The following is a 22,030-nucleotide window of genomic DNA, read 5'->3' on the forward strand; positions in this document are numbered from 1 at the left end:
ATGAAGCATTAATTTTATAATCAGAAGAAAATCATACTTTTAAAAGAGTGGCATTTAGAGTTTGTTTTCCCTGTTAGGTGTTTTAAGTCTGAATTAAAGCTGCTGTTTTGGCCAGGCATGGTGGCTCGGCTCACTCCTGTAATCCCAGCACTTTGGGAGGCCAAGGCAGGTGGTTCACGAGGTCAGGAGATCGAGACCATCCTAACATGGTGAAACCCCATCTCTACTAACAATACAAAAAATTAGCTGGGCATGGTGGCACTCACCTGTAGTCTCAGCTACTCAGGAGGCTGAGGCAGAGAATCGCTTGAACCCTGGAGGCGGAGGTTGCAGTGAGCCAAGATCGCACCATTGCACTCCAGCCTTGGCAACAAGAGTGAAACTCTGTCTCAAAAAAAAAAAAAAGCTGCAGTTTCTGCTGAGATTTTGCTCAGTGGGGGCAATATTTGTCCCTCAAATTTCTGTAGTTGCATTTATGTTTGTGAGAGCCTTAAGTGCGGGGAAGAAGTCAGGTGCCTCTTCTTTCACCAGCTGTTAGTTGTTTAACAACAGTAAGTAGAAGTGTTCTTCCTATTAAGTGGGAAAGGGAAGCCAGCCTGCAGGGACAGGCAGAAGGGGGGTGATAAAGGAGGAATCTTCAAAAGGGCCTTCCTCTTCAGCATTTTTCAGTGATGATTATTTGAGAGATTTGGCCAGCTGCATCCTGCAGCTGTGTTTCCAGCTGTGCTAAGTGGGGTTGGGCAAAGCGCCCCAGTGGCTTTTTTCTGGGACATGTAGACTAGCCAGTAAATACAGTAAATATGGTAGAGCTGGGACTTCATTGAGCCTTTAGGGAATTAGCTTTCTGGACAACTTTCAGAAAGTTGAAGTTCTAACTTTCAGGCATTGGAAAAATCAAGTGAGCCAATATACATAAAATAAAAACCTACACAGCACTATATTGATGAGTTTCTGTGAGATTATCATCATTTCTCCCCTTAAGCTCTAAAGCTTCAATGCTTAATCACCATTACTTTCATATATGTTGTGGAAAACATTTTTAATTGCTTAACATATTTTTAAAATGTGAAAACATTACAATGACCATGATGAATGTTTTAGAGCAAGGAAAGAATGATCCATCATTTGAGAACCCAAAAATTTTCATTTTGGAGCCTTAAAATATTTAAGCTTATAAGAATAAACTATATTACAAAAAAATTTTGAAAAAGTTAGCATCCCATTACTCTAAAACAACTGTCATCAATCCTGTGTATTCATTTCCAAGATTTTTTCTAAAGACAACATCTGTCAAGTTTAAATTGTAGTGGATATTATAATTTTGTAATCTAATTCCTTTTTGCTTTTCCATTTAATATCATATTAGATAGGAGACAGTTTAGGATAGTGCTTAAACTCCCAGGCTCTGGAGTCAGCTATGAGCTTCTATAAGGAGTTCTCTTTTCATCAAGTGGAAAAGGAGACTAGCTAGATAGGAAGAGGGAAGCGAGCATGAAGGAAGAACCTTTAGGGGAGCCTTAAATTGGCTGGGAGCGGTGGCTTATGCCTGTAATCCTGTAATCCCAGCACTTTGGAAGGCTGAGGAGGGAGGATCACATGGTCAGGAGCTCAAGATCAGCCTGGCCAACATGGTGAGACCCTGTCTCTACTAAAAATATACAAAAATTAGCCAGGCATGGTGGCATGCACCTGTAATCCCAGCCACTCAGGAAGCTGAGGCAGAATTGCTTGAACCTGGGAGGCAGAGGTTGCAGTGAGCCAAGATTATGCCACTGCACTCTAGCCTGGGCAACAGAGCAAGACTCTGTCTCAAACAAACAAACAAACAAACAAACAAACAAAAAAACAGCAACAACAAAACGAGAGAGAGAGCCTTAAACCCTGCTTCCTAGGGTTATTGTGAGACAGAAAGGAAGTAATATCCATACATATCTAATATACAGCTTGGAACATAGTAAGCATTTAATAAATGGTAGCTATTGTACCATGCATATATTGTAACATAGACTTCATGTAAATTATTTTAATATCAACATAGAATTCCATTGGATAAAGGTAGTATAATATCTTTAATCTATTATTGGCTTTTAATTTTCTTTTCTTTTTTTTTTTGAGACAGAGTCTTGCTCTGTTGCCCAGGCTGCAGTGCAGTGGCGCAATCTTGGCTTACTGCAAGCTCCGCCTCCCAGGTTCACGCCATTCTCCTGCCTCAGCCTCCTGAGTAGCTGGGACTACAGGTGCCCGCCACCACGCCCAGCTAATTTTTTTGTATTTTTAGTAGAGACGGGGTTTCACCGTGTTAGGCAAGACGGTCTCGATCTCCTGACCTCGTGATCTGCCCGCCTCGGCCTCCTAAAGTGCTGGGATTACAGGCTTGAGCCACTGCACCCATCCGATTTTCTTATAATTTTTAACATTATAAATAATGCAGGACATACCTGTCCCCACATTTTAGATGATCTTTTGAGACCACATATAGATTAACAGAATTACTATGTCAGCAAACATTTTTTAGAATTTTTGATACATTATACTATATCGCTTTCCAAATATGTTCCAATAGCATCATCAATATTTGAAAGCAATAGTTTTACTGTACCATTGCCAGGATTGAATATGAAAGTTAATTTGTGTGTGTGCATGTGTGCATGCATGTACACACATGCCTGTGTTTGTGTATGCTCACTAATTTGGTGGGAAGCTAATGATGATGTAAGATTATTTTTTGCTAAGCCAGAGCAGTCTCTGATAAGCTGGCCTGTGGAACTGGGAAGTACTGCCCCCTAGAGGTCATCTGCACGATCCTGGCTGACTGACTTCCTGTGTTAGAAAGTTCCAGAAATTTAACTCCCTTGGAATGTTGTCGCTAGATGTTCAGTTTTATCTCTCAACTTACAGTGATCCGGAAACTCAGGGTAAATCAACTAGATAGAATTCAGCTCACAAATGGGGTTTACGATGTGTAGAAAGTTTTAATGTAAAAGAGAGAAACTCCCCCCAAAACAAAAATCATTAAACTTCAGGAAGAGGCAATTGAGCCTTTAAGGAAAAATTATCTTAGTATAAAGATATATATTGGACATAGTGGTTCAGGCTTAACTGCAGGGTCTGGGCTGCTGGAAAGAGTTGGTGTTCTGTGGGTTTAGAAAGAGAAGATGGTGATTAAGGAGTAGAGGAAGGAGAACTGTATCATGTGCGGCACATCTCTGCTGTGGTTACCTTTCTCTGAAAGGGCTGGCCTCCAACTAGGAAAAGCAGATGTCTCTAACCAGCTGCAAAGTGAGAAAAGATCTAGAGTGACTAGGACAGGCAGGGGTCTGTGAGTAGCAGAGCAGTAGCTGTCGGTGGAGCAGGGATGGCTCAAACAGCAGATGCCGAGGCAGGGAGAGCATTGCTTTAGGCACCACTAAGTATATGTGAGGCAGTGGGCCTGCTCATTAAAGCTTACTTTCCTCCTTCTGAATTGCTACTTCTGATCTACTACAGGCTTGGATACCAGATACTTAATCTTGTCAGAATTGTGTGTAAAATAACAATAAAAGTTCCCCGAAAGGAGTATTCTGGGAAAATGGCAGAATAGGAAGCACCAGGAGGCTGTCTCCCCACCTACACAACAATCACAATGGCAGAATCTGGCTAATGTAACTATTTTGGAACTCTGGAGTATCTTCAAGGCTTGCAACTTCCAGGGAAAGGCTCAGAAAGTAAATTGCAGTTTCTTTTGGTCCATTTCAGTTCTTGGCACAGTAACAGCTGCCTCAACCCTCTGGCAGGCAGCTGTACACATGTTCCTGGAGCAGATTGCACACAGCTTGAGGGAGCTAGAGTGGGCAAAAAGGGCCCTGTCCTCCTAATGTTTGGGACCTGTTTGCTGATTGCTGCTTCTGATTACGGAGATATAAACTAAGGGGCAGGAAGCCCCTATTGTTGCACCTCTCTCTATTATTGGAAGTCCCTCTTTCTCTGGCTGAAGTGATTTCCAGAGCATTTAAATGGCTGGCACATTTTTCCCCATTCATTTTGTCTTTTTCCTCTTTGGGGACAATACATTAAAAACTAGAACATCCAAAAGTGACTACATATACAGATAAATTAGAAAGTCATAGTGCCTACACAGGGAAAGGCAGAAGCTCAGAAAAGGACTGAGAGGACTTTAGGTTTATGCCTCAGGCTGATCCTCAGCACAGAGATAGCCTACAATAATCAATAGACAAAAACAAAAACCAAAAACCCTGGAGAAGGGGGAGAATCTGATATCCAGAGTTACCACATTATTCAAATGTCCAGTTTTCAACAAAAAAATCACCAGGCATACAAAGAAACAAGAAAGAAAGACTCATTCAAAAGAAAAAAATTAACAATAAACCAAGAGAAAGTGTTCCTGAAAAACACCTAATTCTGAATGGACCAAAAACTTTAAACAATCGTCTTAAAGATGCTCAAAGATTGAAAGGAAGACATAAGGAAAGTCAAGAAAACAATGTATGCAAAAATGGAAATATCAGTGAAGAGACAGAAAACCTAGAGAGAAACCACAAAAAAATTCTGGAGCTTATGACCTTGAAGATAGGACAAAAGAAATTATCTACTCTGAGGAACAGAAATAAAACAAATTGAAGAAAAGTCATCAGAATGTAAGGGACCTGTGGAACACCATCAAATGGACTGATCCGTGCACTGTGGGAGTCCAAGAAGAAAAAAGATAAAAAACAGAAAGAATATTTGAAGAAACAGTGGCCAAAGCATTCTAAATTTAATGAGAGACATGATTATAAACATCCAAAAGCTCAATGAACTTTGAATAAGATAAACTTAAAGACACTGATATGGTTTGAATCTGTGTCCCCACCCAAATCTCATGTTCAATTGTAATCCCCAATGTTGGAGGTGAGGCCTGGTGGGGGGGTGGTTGGAGCATGGGATCAGATTTCTCATGAATTGTTTAGCATCACCCCCTTGGTGCTGTTCTCCTGCTAGTGAGTGAGTTCTTGTGAGATCTTATTGTTTAAAAGCATGTCACACCTCCCCCCTCACTCTCTCTCTTGCTGCTCTGTGCTTGCATCCCCTTCACCTTCCACAATGATTGTAAGTTTCCTGAGGCCTCCCCAGAAGCCAAGCAGATGCCAGCATAATGATTCCTGTACAGCCTGCTGAAATCTAAACTTCTTTTCTTTATAAATTACTCAGTCTCAGGTATTTCTTTATAGCAATGCAAGAATGGACTAATACAGACACCCACACCAACACATACTGTAATTAAACAGTTGAAATACAAATATAAAAAAAGAACGTTGAAAGCAGTGAGAGAGAAGCAACTAATCACATACAAAAGATCCTCCATAAGAATATTAGCAGGTTTCTTATCAGAAACTTTGGAAGCCAGAAGGGAGTGGACTGATATATTCAAAGTGCTAAACAGAAAAAAGCCTGTCAATGAAAAATCCTATGCCTGTCAAAATTATCCTTCAGAAGTGAGGGAGAAATTAAGACATTCACAGATAAATAAAGCTGAGGGACTTTGCTCCCACTAGACCTGCTCTACAAGAAATACTGAAGTAAATCTTGTAGGTTGAAATTAAAGAGTACATAATTTAAGAGACTAGTGCATTTAAAAAATATTAGTTTATGTTTTGGAACACACAATGTAGAAAGATGTGTCACATCAATAACTGAAGGGCATGGATGGAGATATAAAGGATAATTTTGTATGTCATTGAAGTTATAAATTCAAATTACAGTGTTATAACTTTAGTGTGTTAAATGCAATCCCCACGGTAACCACATAGAAAATAGCTATAGAATATACACAAAAAGAAATGAAAAAGAAATTTAAATATTTTACTACAAAAACATTGATTAAACACAAAAGAAGGTGTAATGCAGAAAATGAGGGACAAAAAAGCTGTAAGGCACGTAGGAAACAAACAGCAAAGTGACAGAAGTAAGTCCCTCCTTATCAATAATTACTTTAAATATAAATGGATGAAATTCTCCAGTCAAAACACAGAGATTGGCAAAATGGATTTAAAAAGAAACATTATCCAACTATATGCTGTCTAAAGAAACTAACCTTATATCCAGACAAACAGATTGAAAGTGAAAAGATGGAAAAAGCTCCTTCATTCAAATAGTAACCAGAAGAGAGGTGGGTTGACTATAACTAATATTGGAGAAAATAGACATATCAAGAAGATTACAGGAGACAAAAATAACATTATATATACATAAAAAGGCCAATATAGCAAAATGATATAACAATTATAAATGTCTGTGCACCTAATAACAGACTATCAAAAGTTGTGAATCAAAAATGTACAGAATTGAAAGAAGAAATTGAGGCTTCAATATCCCACTCTCAATAACAGAGCAACTAGACAAAAGATATGTAAGGAAATAGAAGACTTAAACCACACAATAAAACAACTAGATCTAGTAGACGTGTATACAGCAGTCTACCCAACAACAAAATACACATTCTCCTAAAGTGGACATGGGATATTTTCTGGGATGAACCATATGTTAGGTCACAGATTAAGTCTTCATAGATTTTATTTTATATATATATATATATATATTATACTTTAAGTTCTAGGGTACATGTGCACATCGTGCAGGTTTGTTACGTATGTATACATGTGCCATGTTGGTGTGCTGCAACCATTAACTCGTCATATAAATTAGGTATATCTCCTAATGCTATCCCTCCCCACTCCCCCCACCCCCCACCCCACAACAGGCCCTGGTGTGTGATGTTCCCCTTCTCGTGTCCAAGTGTTCTCATTGTTCAATTCCCATCTATGGGTGAGAACATGCAGTGTTTGTTTTTTTGTCTTTGCAATAGTTTGCTGAGAATGATGGTTTCCAGCTTCATCCATGTCCCTACAAAGGACATGAACTCATCATTTTTTATGGCTGCATAGTATTTCATGGTGTATATGTGCCACATTTTCTTAATCCAGTCTATCATTGTTGGACATTTGGCTTGGTTCCAAGTCTTTGCTATTGTGAGTAGTGCCACAATAAACATACGTGTGCCTGTGTCTTTATAGCAGCATGATTTATATGCCTTTGGGTATATACCCAGTAAGGGAATGACTGGGTCAAATGGTATTTCCAGTTCTAGAACCCTGAGGAATCGCCACACTGACTTCCATGATGGTTGAACTAGTTTAGAGTCCCACCAACAGTGTAAAAGTGTTCCTATTTCTCCACATCCTCTCCAGCACCTGTTGTTTCCTGACTTTTTAATGATGGCCATTCTAACTGGTGTGAGATGGTATCTCATTATGGTTTTGATTTGCATTTCTCTGATGCTCAGTGATGATGAGCATTTTTTCATGTGTCTGTTGGCTGCATAAATGTCTTCTTTTGAGAAGTGTCTGTTTATATGCTTCACCCACTTTTTGATGGGGTTGTTTGTTTTTTTTTGTAAATTTGTTTGTGTTCTTTGTAGATTCTGGATATGAGCCCTTTGTCAGATGAGTAGATTGCAAAAATGTTCTTTAATTCTGTAGGTTGCTTGTTCACTCTCATGGTAGTTTCTTTTGCTGTGCAGAAGTTCTTTAGTTGAATTAGATCCCATTTGTGAATTTTGGCTTTTGTTGTTTTAGACATGAAGTCCTTGACCATGCCTATGTCCTGAATGGTATTGCCTAGGTTGTCTTACAGGGTTTTTATGGTTTTAGGTCTAACATGTAAGTCTTTAATCCATCTTGAATTAATTTTTGTATAAGCTGTAAGGAAGGGATCCAGTTTCAGCTTTCTACATATGGCTAGCCAGTTTTCTCAGCACCATTTGTTAAATAGGGAATCCTTTCCCCATTTCTTGTTTTTGTCAGGTTTGTCAAAGATCAAATGGTTGTAGATGTGTGGTATTATTTCTGTGGCCTCTGTTCTGTTCCATTGGTCTATATCTCTGTTTTGGTACCATTACCATGCTGTTTTGGTTACTGTAGCCTTGTAGTATAGTTTGAAGGCAGGTGACATGATGCCTCCAGCTTTGTTCTTTTTGCTTAGGATTGTCTTGGCAACACGGGCTTTTTTTTTGATTCCATATGAACTTTAAAGTAGTTTTTTCCAGTTCTGTGAAGAAAGTCATTGGTAGCTTGATGGGGATGACATTGAATCTATAAATTACCTTGGGCAGTATGGCCATTTTCATGATATTGATTCTTCCTATCCATGAGCATGGAATATTCTTCCATTTGTTTGTGCCCTCTTTTATTTTGTTGAGCAGTGGTTTGTAGTTGTCCTTGAAGAGGTCCTTCACATCCCTTGTAAGTTGGATTCCTAGGTATTTTATTCTCTTTGAAGCAATTGTGAATGGGAGTTCACTCATGATTTGGCTCTCTGTTCGACTGTTACTGGTGTATAAGAATGCTTGTGATTTTTGCACATTGATTTTGTATCCTGATACTTTGCTGAAGTTGCTTATCAGCTTAAGGAGATTTTGGGCTGAGATGATGGGGTTTTCTAGATATATAATCATGTCATCTGCAAACAGGGACAATTTGACTTCCTCTTTTCCTAATCGAATACCCTTTATTTCTTTCTCCTGCCTGATTGCCCTGGCCAGAACTTCCAACACTATGTTGAATAGGAGTGGTGAGAGAGGGCATCCCTGTCTTGTGCCAGTTTTCAAAGGGAATGCTTCCAGTTTTTGCTCATTCAGTATGATATTGGCTGTGGATTTGTCATAGATACCTCTTATTATTTTGAGATATGTCTCATCAATACCTAATTTCTTGAGAGTTTTTAGCATGAAGGGCTGTTGAATTTTGTCAAAGGCCTTTTCTGCATCTATTGAGATAATCATGTGGTTTTTGTCTTTGGTTCTGTTTTTATGCTGGATTCCATTTATTGATTTGTGTATGTTGAACCAGCCTTGCATCCCAGGGATGAAGCCCACTTGATCATGGTGGATAAGCTTTTTGATGTGCTGCTGGATTTGGTTTGCCAGTATTTTATCGAGGATTTTTGCATCAATGTTCATCAAGGATTTGGTCTAAAATTCCCTTTTTTTTTGTTGTGTCTCTGCCAGGCTTTGGTATCAGGATGATGCTGGCCTCATAAAATGAGTTAGGGAGGATTCCCTCTTTCTCTATTGATTGGAGTAGTTTCAGAAGGAATGGTACCAGTTCCTCCTTGTACCTCTGGTAGAATTCGGCTGTGAATCCATCTGGTCCTGGACTTTTTTTGGTTGTTAGGCTATTAATTATTGCCTCAATTTCAGAGCCTGTTATTGGTCTATTCAGGGATTCAACTTCTTCCTGGTTTAGTCTTGGGAGGGTGTATTTGTCGAGGAATTTATCCATTTCTTCTAGATTTTCTAGTTTATTTGTGTAGAGGTGTTTATAGTATTCTCTGATGGTAGTTATATTTCTGTGGGATCAGTGGTGATATCTCCTTTATCATTTTATTGCATCTATTTGATTCTTCTCTCTTTTGTTGTTTATTGGTCTTGCTAGCGATCTATCAAAATTTTGTTGATCTTTTCAAAAAACCAGCTCCTGGATTCATTGATTTTTTGAAGTGTTTTTTGTGTCTCTATCTCCTTCAGTTCTTCTCTGATCTTAGTTATTTCTTGCCTTCTACTAGCTTTTGAATGTGTTTGCTCTTGCTTCTCTAGTTCTTTTAGTTGTGATGTTAGGGTGTCAATTTTGGATCTTTCCTGCTTTCTCTTGTGGGCACTTAGTGCTATAAATTTCCCTCTACACACTGCTTTAAATGTGTCCCAGAGATTCTGGTATGTTGTGTCTTTGTTCTCATCGGTTTCCAAAAACATCTTTATTTCTGCCTTCATTTCGTTATGTACCCAGTAGTCATTCAGGAGCAGGTTGTTCAGTATCCATGTAGTTGTGTGGCTTTGAGTGGGTCTCTTAATCTTGAGTTCTATTCTAGTTTGATTGCACTGTGGTCTGAGAGACAGTTTGTTATAATTTCTCTTCTTTTACATTTGCTGAGGAGAGCTTTACTTCCAACTATGTGGTCAATTTCGGAATAGGTGCAGTGTGGTGCTGAGAAGAATGTATATTCTGTTGATTTGGGGTGGAGAGTTCTGTAGATGTCTACGAGGTCCGCTTGGTGCAGAGCTGATTTCAATTCCTGGATATCTTTGTTACCTTTCTGTCTCGTTGATCTGTCTAATGTTGACAGTGGGGTGTTAAAGTCTCCCATTAGTATTGTGTGGGAGTCTAAGTCTCTTTGTAGGTCTCTAAGGACTTGCTTTATGAATCTGGTTGCTCCTGTATTAGGTGCATATATATTTAGGATAGTTAGCTCTTCTTGTTGAATTCATCCCTTTACCATTATGTAATGGCCATCTTTGTCTCTTTTGATCTTTGTTTGTTTAAAGTCTGTTTTATCAGAGACTAGGATTGCAACCTCTGCCTTTTTTTGTTTTCCATTTGCTTGGTAGATCTTCCTCCATGCCTTTTTTTTGAGCCTATTTGTGTCTCTGCATGTGGGATGGGTTTCCTGAATACAGCAGACTGATGGGTCTTGAGTCTTTATCCAATTTGCCAGTCTGTGTCTTTCAATTGGGGCATTTAGCCCATTGACATTTAAGGGTAATAATGTTATGTGTGAATTTGATCCTGTCATTATGATGTTAGCTGGTTATTTTGCTCTTTAGTTGATGCAGTTTCTTCCTAGCCTTGATGGTCTTTACAATTTGGCATGTTTTTGCAGTGTCTGGTACTGGTTGTTCCTTTTCATGTTTAGTGCTTCCTTCAGGAGCTCTTGTGAGGCAGGCCTGGTGGTGACAAAATCTCTCAGCATTTGCTTGTCTGTAAAGGATTTTATTTCTCCTTCACTTATGAAGCTTAGTTTGGCTGGGTATGTAATTCCAGGTTGGAAATTCTTTTCTTTCAGACTGTTGAATTTTGTCCCCCACTCTCTTCTGGCTTGTAGAGATTCTGCCAAGAGATCAGCTGTTAGTCTGATGGACTTCCCTTTGTGGGTAACCTCACCTTTCTCTCTGGCTGCCCTTAACATTTTTTCCTTCATTTCAACTGTGGTGAATCTGACAATTACGTGTCTTGGAGTTGCTCTTCCCGAGGAGTATCTTTGTGGCGTTCTCTATATTTCCTTAATTTGAATGTTGGCCTGCCTTGCTAGATTGGGGAAGTTCTCCTGGATAATATCCTGCAGAGTGTTTTCCAGCTTGCTTCCATTCTCCCCGTCACTTTCAGGTACACCAATCAGATGTAGATTTGGTCTTTTCACATAGTCCCATATTTCTTGGAGGCTGGGATCATTTCTTTTGATTGTTTTTTCCCTAAACTTCTCTTCTCACTTCATTTCATTCATTTGATCTTCCATCACTGATACCCTTTCTTCCAGTTGATCGAATCAGCTACTGGAGCTTGTGCGTTTGTCACGTAGTTCCTGTGCCATGGTTTTCAGCCCCATCATGTCCTTTAAGGACTTCTCTGCATTGGTTATTCTAGTTAGCCATTTTTCTAATCTTTTTTCAAGGTTTTAAACTTCTTTGTGATGGGTTCGAACTTCCTCCTTTAGCTCGGAGAAGTTTGATCGTCTGAAGCCTTCTTCTCTCAACTTGTCCAAGTCAATCTCTGTCCAGCTATGTTCTGTTGCTTGTGAGGAGCTGTGTTCCTTTGGAGGAGGAGAGGCACTCTGATTTTTAGAATTTTCAGTTTTTCTGTTCTGTTTTTTCCCCATCTTTGTGATTTTATCTACCTTTGGTCTTTGATGATGGTGACGTACTGGGTTTTGGTGTGGATGTCCTTTCTGTTTGTTACTTTTCCTTTTAACATTCAGGACCCTCAGCTGCAGGTGTGTTGGAGTTTGCTGGAGGTCCACTCCAGACCCTGTTTCTCCAGGTATCAGCAGCAAAGTCTACAGAACAGCGAATATTGCTGAACAGCAAATGTTGCTGTCTGATTGTTCCTCTGGAGATTTGGTCTGAGAGGGATACCCAGCCATGTGAGGTGTCAGTCTGCTCCTACTGGGGGTGCCTCCCAGATAGGCTGCTCAGGGGTCAGGGATCCACTTGAGGAGGCAGTCTGTCTGTTCTCAGATCTCAAACTCCATGCTGGGAGAAACACTAGTCTCTTCAGAGCTGTCAGACAGGGACATTTAAGTCCACAGAGGTTTCTGCTGCCTTTTGTTTGGCTATGCCCTGCCCCCAGAGGTGGAGTCTACAGAGGCAGGCAGGCCTCCTTGAGCTGTGGTGGGTTCCACCCAGTTCAAGCTTCCTGGCCGCTTTGTTTACCTACTGAAGCCTCAGCAATGGTGGTCACCCCTCCCCCAGCCTCACTGCCACCTTGCAGTTCAATCTCAGACTGCTGTGCTAGCTAGCAATGAGCAAGGCTCTGTGGGCATGGGACCCTCCAAGCAAGGCACGGGATATAATCTCCTGGTGTGCTGTTTGCTAAGATCATTGGAAAAGCACTGTATTAGGGTGGGAGTGACCCAATTTTCTAGGTGCCGTCTGTCACAGCTTTGCTTGGCTATGAAAGGGAATTCCCTGACCCCTTGTGCTTCCCGGGTTAGGCGATGCCTTGCCCTTCTTTGGCTCATGCTTAGTGTGCTGCACCCACTGTCCTGCACCCACTGTCTGACAAGCCCCAGTGAGATGAGCCCAGTACCTCATTTGGAAATGCAGAAATCACCCATCTTATGCATCGCTCAGGCTGGGAGCTGTAGACTGGAGCTGTTCCTATTCAAAGTCTTAATAGATTTTAAAAGCTAAATATTTTACAAAGCATACACTACAAACACAACACAGGACCATATGTTAGGCCACAAATAAAGTCTTAATAGATTTTAAAAGCTAAATATTATAGAAAGCATATACTACAAACACAACATAATGAAGTTAGAAATCAATAAGAGAAGGAAAACCATTCACAAATTTGTGGAAATGAAAACAATTTTTTTTGAGATGGAGTCTTTCTCTGTTGTCCAGGCTGGAGTGCAGTGGCACAATCTTGGCTCACTGCAACCTCCGCCTCCCGAGTTCAAGTAATTCTCTGCCTCAGCATTCTGAGTAGCTAGGATTATAGGCACCTGCCACCACGCCCAGGTAATTTTTTTTTATTTTTTTATTTTTAGTAGGGACAGGGTTTCACCATCTTGGCCAGGCTGATCTTGAACTCCTGACCTCATGATCCACCCTCCTTGGCCTCCCAGAGTGCTGGGATTAGAGATGTGAGCCACCGCATGCAACCTAAACAATACATTCTTAAACAACCAATGCATTGAAGAAGAAGTGACAAGAGAAATTAGAAAAAACTTAGAGATTAATGGAAATGAAAGGACAACATACTAAAACTTATGAGATTCAGTGAAATCAGTGCTAAAGGGGGAAATTATAGCTATCAATTTTTTTTCATTTAAAAAAAGAAAGTCCTCAGGTCAACAACCTAACTTTAAAACTTAAAGAACTACAAAAAGAAGAACAAACTAAACCCAAAGCTAACAGAATAAATGAAATTATAAAAATTAAAGCAGAGACAACAAAATAGGTAGGAAAAAAGGACAAAATCAACAAAACCAAAGTTAGTTTTTTGAAAAGATCAACAACATTAACACACCTTTAGCCAGATAAACTAAGAAAAGGAGAGAGAAGATTTAAATTACTAGACTCAGAAATGAAAGTGAGGATATTACTATCAATTCTACATAAATATAAAGGATTATAAGTAAATGAACTATTGTAGGGCAAAAAATTGGTTACCCTGGATGAAATGGACAAATTCCTAAAAACACAAAACCTTCTAAGACTAAATCACTAAAAAACAGAAAATTTGAATAGACCTACAATTATAGCTTCAGTATCCCTTACCTGAAATACTTGGAACCGGAAGTGTTTCAGATTTTGAATTTTGGAATATTTGCATATACATAATGAGATATCTTAGGGATGGGACTCAGGTCTAAACATGACATTTATTTATGTTTCCTATACATCTTATACACACAAAGTGAAGATAATTTATCCACTATTTTAAATAATTTTGTTCATGAAATAAAGTTTTGACTGAGTTTTGATAGCAACCCTCACATGACAGTCAGGTATGAAATTTTCTACTTGTGGTGTCAGATGAGGAGTCAAAAAGTTAGATTTTGGAAGATTTTGAATTTTGGATTTTCAGATTAGGGATGCTTAACCTACAGTAACAAGACTGAATCACTAATCAAAAATTTTCACCAAAGAAAATCCCTGGACCTCATGGCTTTACTATTGAAATTTACCAAGACTTTTAAAAAGAACAAACACCAATACTTGTCAAACTTTTCAAAAATTTGAAGAGAAAGAAGTACCTCCTAATTCTTTTTTTCTTTTCTTTTTTTTTTTTTTGAGACAGTTCCTCACTCTGTCACCCAGGCTGGTGTGCAGTAGTATGATCATAGCTCACTGAAGCCTCAAACTCCTGAGCTCAAGCAATTCTCCTGCCTTAGCTTCATGAGTAGTTAGGACTACAGGTACATGCCCTCTCACCCGGCTACTTTTTAAGTTTTTTGTAGATACAGGGTCTCACTTTGTTGCCCAGGCTGGTCTCAAACTCCTGGCTTCAAGAGATCCTCATGGCTTGGCCTCTGAAACTGCTGGAATTACAGGTGTGAGACATTGTGCCCAGCCCTAACTCATTTATTGAGGCCAGCATTACACTGATGCTAAAACCAAAGACATTACAAGAAATGAAAACTACAGATTCATATTTCTTATGAACATGCAAAAATTTTCAACAAATTACTGGCAGATTGAATTCAGTAGCATATTGAAAGGATTATACACCATAACCAGGTGAGATTTATTTGTGAAATGCGAGGATGACACAGCATATAAATATCAATCAATATAATACAGATCTGGTGTAATATACCATTAACAGAATGAAGGAAGGAAACCACATAATCATGTCAATTGATACAGAAAAAATCATTTGATAAAACTCAACATCTCTTCATTATACAAACTCTCAAGAAACTAGCAATAGAAGGAAACTACTTCAAATTAATAAAATTCATGTATAAAAATCCACAGCGACCATTGTACTCAATGGTGAAAGATTGAAAGTTTTCCTCTAAAATTAGGAAAATGGCAAGGATGCTTGTTTTTGCCACTTTTATTCAACATAGTACTGGAAGTTCTAGCCAGAGCAATTAGGCAAGAAAAAGGAATAAAAGGCATCCAAATTGAAAAGAAAGAAGTAAATTATCTGTTTGTAGATTATATAATCTTATAGGTAGAAAACTCAAAAACTCTACCAATAAATGTTGGAACTAATAAATAAATTAAGAAAATTAGCAGGATATCAAGTCAACATGCACACACATATACATACACACAAAAAAAATCAGTTTTATGTCTATATACTAAAAATAAACAATCCAAAAATATTAAGAAAACAATTCGGTTTATAATAGCATCAAAAGGATAAAATACTTAGGTATTAACTTAACCAAAAGGGTGAAAGACTTATACAGTAAAAACTATAAAACATTGCTGAAAGAAACTAAAGAAGGCAAAATAAATGGAAAGACATTCCATGTTCATGGATTGGAAGACTTACTATTGTTAAGATGTCAATACCACCCAAAATGATCTACAGAGTTAATGTAATTCCTATCAAAATCCAAATGATGTTTTTTGCAGAAATGGAAAAACTCAGTCTAAAATTTACATGAAATCTCAAGAGACCTTGAATAGCCAAAGCAAAAAGAACAAAGAACAAAAAACAAAGCTGAAGGACTCATACTTCCTGATTTCAAAACTTACTACACAGTGGCAGTAATCAAAATGCTATGGTATTTAGAATAAAGACGGACATATTAACCAATGGAATAGACTAGAGAGCCCAGAAACAAACCCTTGCAAATATGGCCAAATGATTTTCAGCTGGGGTGCCAAGACAATCCAATGGAGAAAAAGATAGTCTTTTCAACAAATGGTGTTGGGAAACCGGATCTCCACATGGACAAGAATGAAGTTAGACCTTTACTTAACACTATACGCAAAAAATAACTCAAAATCGGCTCGTGGTGTAAAATGTAATGCCTAAAGCTATAATTAGAAAACATAGGGCAAAAGCTTTATGACATTGGATTTGACAATGATTTTGCCAAAATCATTGAAACACAGGCAACAAATAAAAATTAGACAATTGGATTTCATAAAATTTGTGCATCAAAAGTCATTATTGGTGGTGATGCACAACATTATAAGTGAATTTAATGTCATTGAACTGTACACCTAAAAATGGTTACAATGGTAAATCTTGTGTGTATTTTGCTACAAAAAAATGGAAAAAAATGACAATATTATCAGAGTACCAGAGCAACCCATAGAATGGGAGAAAATATTCATAAATCACATATCTAATAAAGGATTAATATCCAGAATACACAGAGTGCTTCTAAAACTAACAACTTGATTCAGATATAGGCAAAGAACTCAAATAGACATTTCTCAAGAGACAACATTACAAATGACCAATAACCGCACAAACCGCTCAACATTATTGATCACTAGGAAAAGGTAAATCAAAGCTAAAATGAGTACCAACTCACACCCATTAGGATGGCTACTATTAAAATAAATAAATAAAGTTTTGGTGAGGATGTGGGAAAATTGAAACCCTTGTGCACTGTTGGTGATAATGTAAAATTGTGCAGCCACTGTGGAAAACAATATGGCTACTTTGCAAAAAATTAAGAATAGAATAACATATAATCCAATAATTGCACTTCTGGTTATATACCTAAAATAACTGCAAGAAGGGTGTTAAAGAGATGTTTGTACACACATATTCATAGCAGCATCATTCACCATAGCTGAAATGTGGATGCAACTCCTTGTGTTCGTGGATGGATGAATGGATAAGCAAAATATGCTATATGCATACAGTGTTATAGTATTCAGCCTTAAAAATGAGAACATTGACATACGCTGCAACATGGAAGAACCTTGAGGATATTATGCTAAGTGAAGTAAGCCAGTCATAAATGACAAAACTGTATGATTTCACTTATATGAGGTACTTAGAGTAGTCAAAGTCATAGAGACAGAAAGTAGAATGATAGTTGCCAGAGGCTAGGGGAAGAATATATTAGGGAGCTATTGATATAGAGTTTCAGTTTTGCAAGGTGAAAAGAGTTTCCGAGATGGATGGCAGTGATGGTTGCACAGCAGTATAAACGTACCACTGAACTATACACTTCAAAATGTTTAAAATGATAAATTTTATGTCATGTGTCTTTTACTGCAATTTTTAAAAACTGTCTGAGAGGGAATCTGAAGAATTTTCCTGTGAGCAATGAGTGTGAATTTTAGTGCATGAAGTTTATAAAATCTACTTGGACTATTTATACATCCTTTTTGTTTCTTTCCCGATTCCCAGCTCTATTTTATCCAAAGAAGCTTGCCAAATAGTTGAGTCCTAAACACATGAAATTCTTTCACAATTTATTTTCCAGATTTTTTTTTCTAGATTCATAACAAAGAAAGTTACTATAATGGAATGGGTAAAAACTTCCGCTCTAGGGTTAGATCTGAAAAAGTCGGAAAGACCTGGGTTTGAATCTGAGCTCCACAGGTGACTTTGGGAAGTTAGGCAACGTCTCTAAGCCTCAGTTTGTTCATTTGTGAAATGAGGATAATGTTTCCTTTGTGGTCTCTTGTGGGTATTGAAGACAAAATGGATATGTAATGATAAAGTGCACAGTGTCTGAAACCAGTAAAAGATAATGCACGTTGTTATACTGAGAAGCCCCAGCAGGAAGTGACAGTATTGACTCGGTCTCTTTCTGTCTGCTGATGAGTTGACTTTGTCAGTATGATACAGCCAGCTCACTTTGCAATGTGAAGTGGAAATTATGTCCAGAGCATTGTTCTATTGATTATAGACAAAAGCAACAGAACAAGAATTTTGTAATAGGCTTTATAAAAGCAAAAACAATTTAGCAATTACATTTACAAAATAAGCAAGTGGAAAGTATCTTTATTTCACTTGAGTTTATCCTATAAAACTAGGCCTGAGTGGGCATATGGTTTCTTAAAATAAGGGTAAAATAAAACCTTTCAAGACCTAGTTGTACAAAGTTGGTTTTCTCAAAGAGGCCTGGAAATTAGATATTCAGAAGAGATACTTTAAAAAAAATTAATGTATAGATATGAAAATCTTCTATACCAATTACTTTTTATTTGCTTTTTGGATAAAGCCTGTACGTACACATATACATATACACACTCATGTATTATGTATATATATTATATATATATATATTCATATGGGTGTGTGTGTGTGTATTTTTAGTTTGCTTACTTATATTTTTTTCACAGAAAAAAGAAGAAATGTGCCATTATAAGACAATTGTGGTGAACTCACCCTTGATTCTACATCAGAAAAAGTGTGTTTGGGGTTTCAGACCCCTCTTCCTTTCACCTGCCCCCCCTCCCCCGTACCTTGTCTCTTCTTTATTCAGGCTCAAAGACAGCATATGAGAGTGTAAATGATTATAAAAGTCTCTTTCTCACTTCTGAAGGCACAGAGAAGCAAAAAAGCACATCAACAACCTAAGCACATGAGCATTTAAAACATGACTGAAATTGAAAACGTATGTCCAAAGACTTGCCCAAGAATTTTCACAGCACCATTATTCATAAAGACAAAAAAGTGGAAACAACCCAAATGTCCATCACCTGTACATTATAAATAAATAAAATGTGGTATATCCATATAATTAAATATATTTATATATAAATATGTGCATATTTATATTGAGTATATTAAACTCTGTGAATATACTAAAATCCACAGAATTGTACACTTTATAAGTATGAATTTTTATGGTATATGAATTATAGCTAAATGAAGCTGTTAAAAAGAAAAAGGAAAACGCAACTGGGTTCTGATAGAACAATTCTAATTTTTTATCATATAGATATTTAATTTCACCATAGAAGAGTTATAGCATTTTAATAAATGATCCTGAGGTTATTTATTAAAATTTATTTATTAAAATAACCCTGGGGTTATTTATTAAAATTGCATAAGGCAGAGGCAGGAGAATGGCGTGAACCCAGGAGGCGGAGCTTATAGTGAGCTGATTTCGCCTCGCTGCACTCCAGGCTGGGCGACAGAGCGAGACTCCATCTCAAAAAAAAAAAAAATTGCGTGAAACCAGTAAATTTTTTTCTGAAAACATCTTTACCTTAGAAATCAGAGTTTTCTAGGAATAGCGGGGAACATTAACAATAAATTTGCTTAAACCTTCTTGAAGGATTATGGTTTGCACTCTCTATTCACATTCACCGGTTGAAGCTTCTGAGGCAGTTTGTTTTCTGAACATTTAAAGCTTCCTAGAGAGGTTGAAGAGTTCTTATTCTTATTAAGAGTGATGCCAAAACAGCATTACACAATTGACAGGAAGAATTAAAGAGAATGACTAATGAAGTTCTAGAAAAGCTGTTTCTAAATTCTACCTCTGCTCCCTACCAGGATGAATAAGCCTTGTTTTCCTATGCCCAATTTATTTAAGCAACACATTATTCCAGAAATTGAGAAACTGGCAGGCAGTGATAAAAGTCCACTCTAAAAACAAGTTTGAGTTTTTTATTGTTTTTCCGTTTGATCCTCTTTAATAATTAAAATGAACAATGTCATTAATACACTAAAGTAAGGGAATTGGCTGAAATAATATTACAGGCTTCAAGTTATGCAATATTCTAATCTCACAAGTATGGAAACTGATATCTTGGGGCTAGGGATCATTTCTTCATTATCTATAGTAAAATTTCTACACACACACAAAAATACATAATGTGATCAGAGTCAAAGCTTATTTGGATCACACATTTAATTATACTTATTGAGAAAAGCTTATAAAACAGATTAGCAATTACTGCACAAATCTCCTTAGCCTGCTAACCATTATTATTATTAGTTATTATCAGAAATTATCCCTAATACTCAATGTGCTAATCCATTGCTAGTTCCTTTAAAAAAAAAAAACTTCCAGCATTAAACAAACATTAATTAAAAGAAAGATCGAGACAGAGTCAATCCTTGACAACTTCTTTAAAGCCAAAAGATGATTCCTTCCTGGGTCCAAACAGCCCTCTTTTCTGCTGCTATCACCCAAGAATTCCATGCATAGCAATGCCTGAGGGCTATTGTGGAAAGAAGGACAAAGAAGCACTACTTGGTCAGTAACTGAGGAATAGCTGTACCCACTTCTGATACCCTGGGACTCACTCAAGTAGACTTCATTTTCGTCGGGTCTGCTCCCATACCATTCTAACATTTGTAGTTCACCAGTGATGTACTGTTCTTCTATACAGCATGTGCTTCTATTCTCACTACCTCTATTTTGCTTGTCAAGGCATATTTTTTCCATCTATGGACTGTACCTCTCCATTACCCACTTTGCATGCCAGTTTTGAAGAGTATTTTCAAAGCTCTCTAGTATCCACTCACCACTCTCAGCCTGATGGAACATGTTAACATGGACATCGCATGGTAGATCTTTCACTCTCGTCTGTGTGAAGAGACCATCAAACAGGCTTTGTGTGAACAATAAGGCTGTTTATTTCACCTGGGTGCCACTGGGCTGAGTCCAAAAAGAGAGTCAAAGAAGGGAGATAGGGGTGGGGCTGCTTTCTAGGATTTGGGTGGGTAGCGGACAATTACAGTCAAAAGGGGTTGCTCTCTGGTTGGCAGGGGTGGGGGTCACAAGGTGCTCAGTCGGGGAGCTTTTGAGCCAGGATGAGCCAGGAGAAGGAATTTCACAAGGTAATGTCATCAGTTAAGGCAGGGACTGGCCATTTTCACTTCTTTTGTGATTCTTCACTTGCTTCAGGCCATCTGGACGTACACAGGCAGGTCACAGGGGATACGATGACTTAACTTGGGCTCAGAGGCCTGACATTCCTGCCTTCTTATGTTAATAAGAAAAATAACATAAAATAGTATTGAAGTGTTGGGGTATGGAGAGATAATGGGCGATGTTTCTCAGGGCTGCTTCGAGCAGGATTAGGGATGGCATGGGAACCTAGAGTGGGAGAGATCAAGTTGAAGGAGGATTTTGCAGTAAGGGGTGATATTGTGGGGTTGTTAGAAGGAGCATTTGTCATATAGAATGATAGGTGATGGCCTGGATACGGTTTTGGATGAACTGGGAAACTAAATGGAAGATACAAGGTCCAAATAAAAGAAGGAGAAAAATAGGTATTAAAGGACTAAGAATTGGGAGGACACAGAACATCCAATTAGAGAGTGCCCAAGGGGATTCAGCATAATTACTTGCTTGGCTGGCAAGTTTTTGGGCTCTATCCTTGAGTTTTTTTATGTTGTCATACACCAGGCCAGATTGACTTAGGTAAAAACAACACTCTTCATTTAAGAATATACAGAGTCCTCCTTTTTCCGCAGTGAGTAAGTCAAGGCCTCGGCGGTTTTGGAGGACAATTGCAGCTAAAGAGTCAACTTGGGCCTGGAGGACTGATAAAGTTTGTGATATGTCTGTGATGCTAGCAGAGAAGTCATTAGAGAGGCTACGGAAGGTCGTGACAGAGGTTGAAATGCCTGCTATTCCAGTACTGAGAGCCATAGTGGAGGCAGAAAGTCCTAAACTGACAAGCAAGGGAATTAGTGGAATAACTCTTTTCTGTCATGTCAGTGTTATGAGGGGAACAGGGAGCTCTTCGGTCCCATTTGCAAATTGAATTTTGGGAGTAAGGAAAACTAGTGTTCATGTGGCTGTCCAATTAGCAGGTGGACACATGTAGGTAGAGGATCCAGAGAGGAAGAAGAGACCTTGTGCGAGGCAAAACTGGAGATGCAAAGTAAAAAGATGAGAAGGAGTGCTGAAAGAGGTGTCTTGTACCCGGACTCCTAGGGATCCAGCTAGGGCAGCAGCCATCAGAGGTTGTAATGGGGACTGATAGGGTAACTGTGTAGAGGGGGAGGTTCGATTTTCATGGTGTATGAGAAAACATTGAGTGTCTACGAGCAACTTTTCACTGTTATTTATGGAGCTGGGTATAAGTAAACAAGAAGAG

Source organism: Hylobates moloch, unplaced genomic scaffold (assembly GCF_009828535.3).
Source record: "Hylobates moloch isolate HMO894 unplaced genomic scaffold, HMol_V3 SCAFFOLD_13, whole genome shotgun sequence".
NCBI lineage: Eukaryota > Metazoa > Chordata > Mammalia > Primates > Hylobatidae > Hylobates > Hylobates moloch.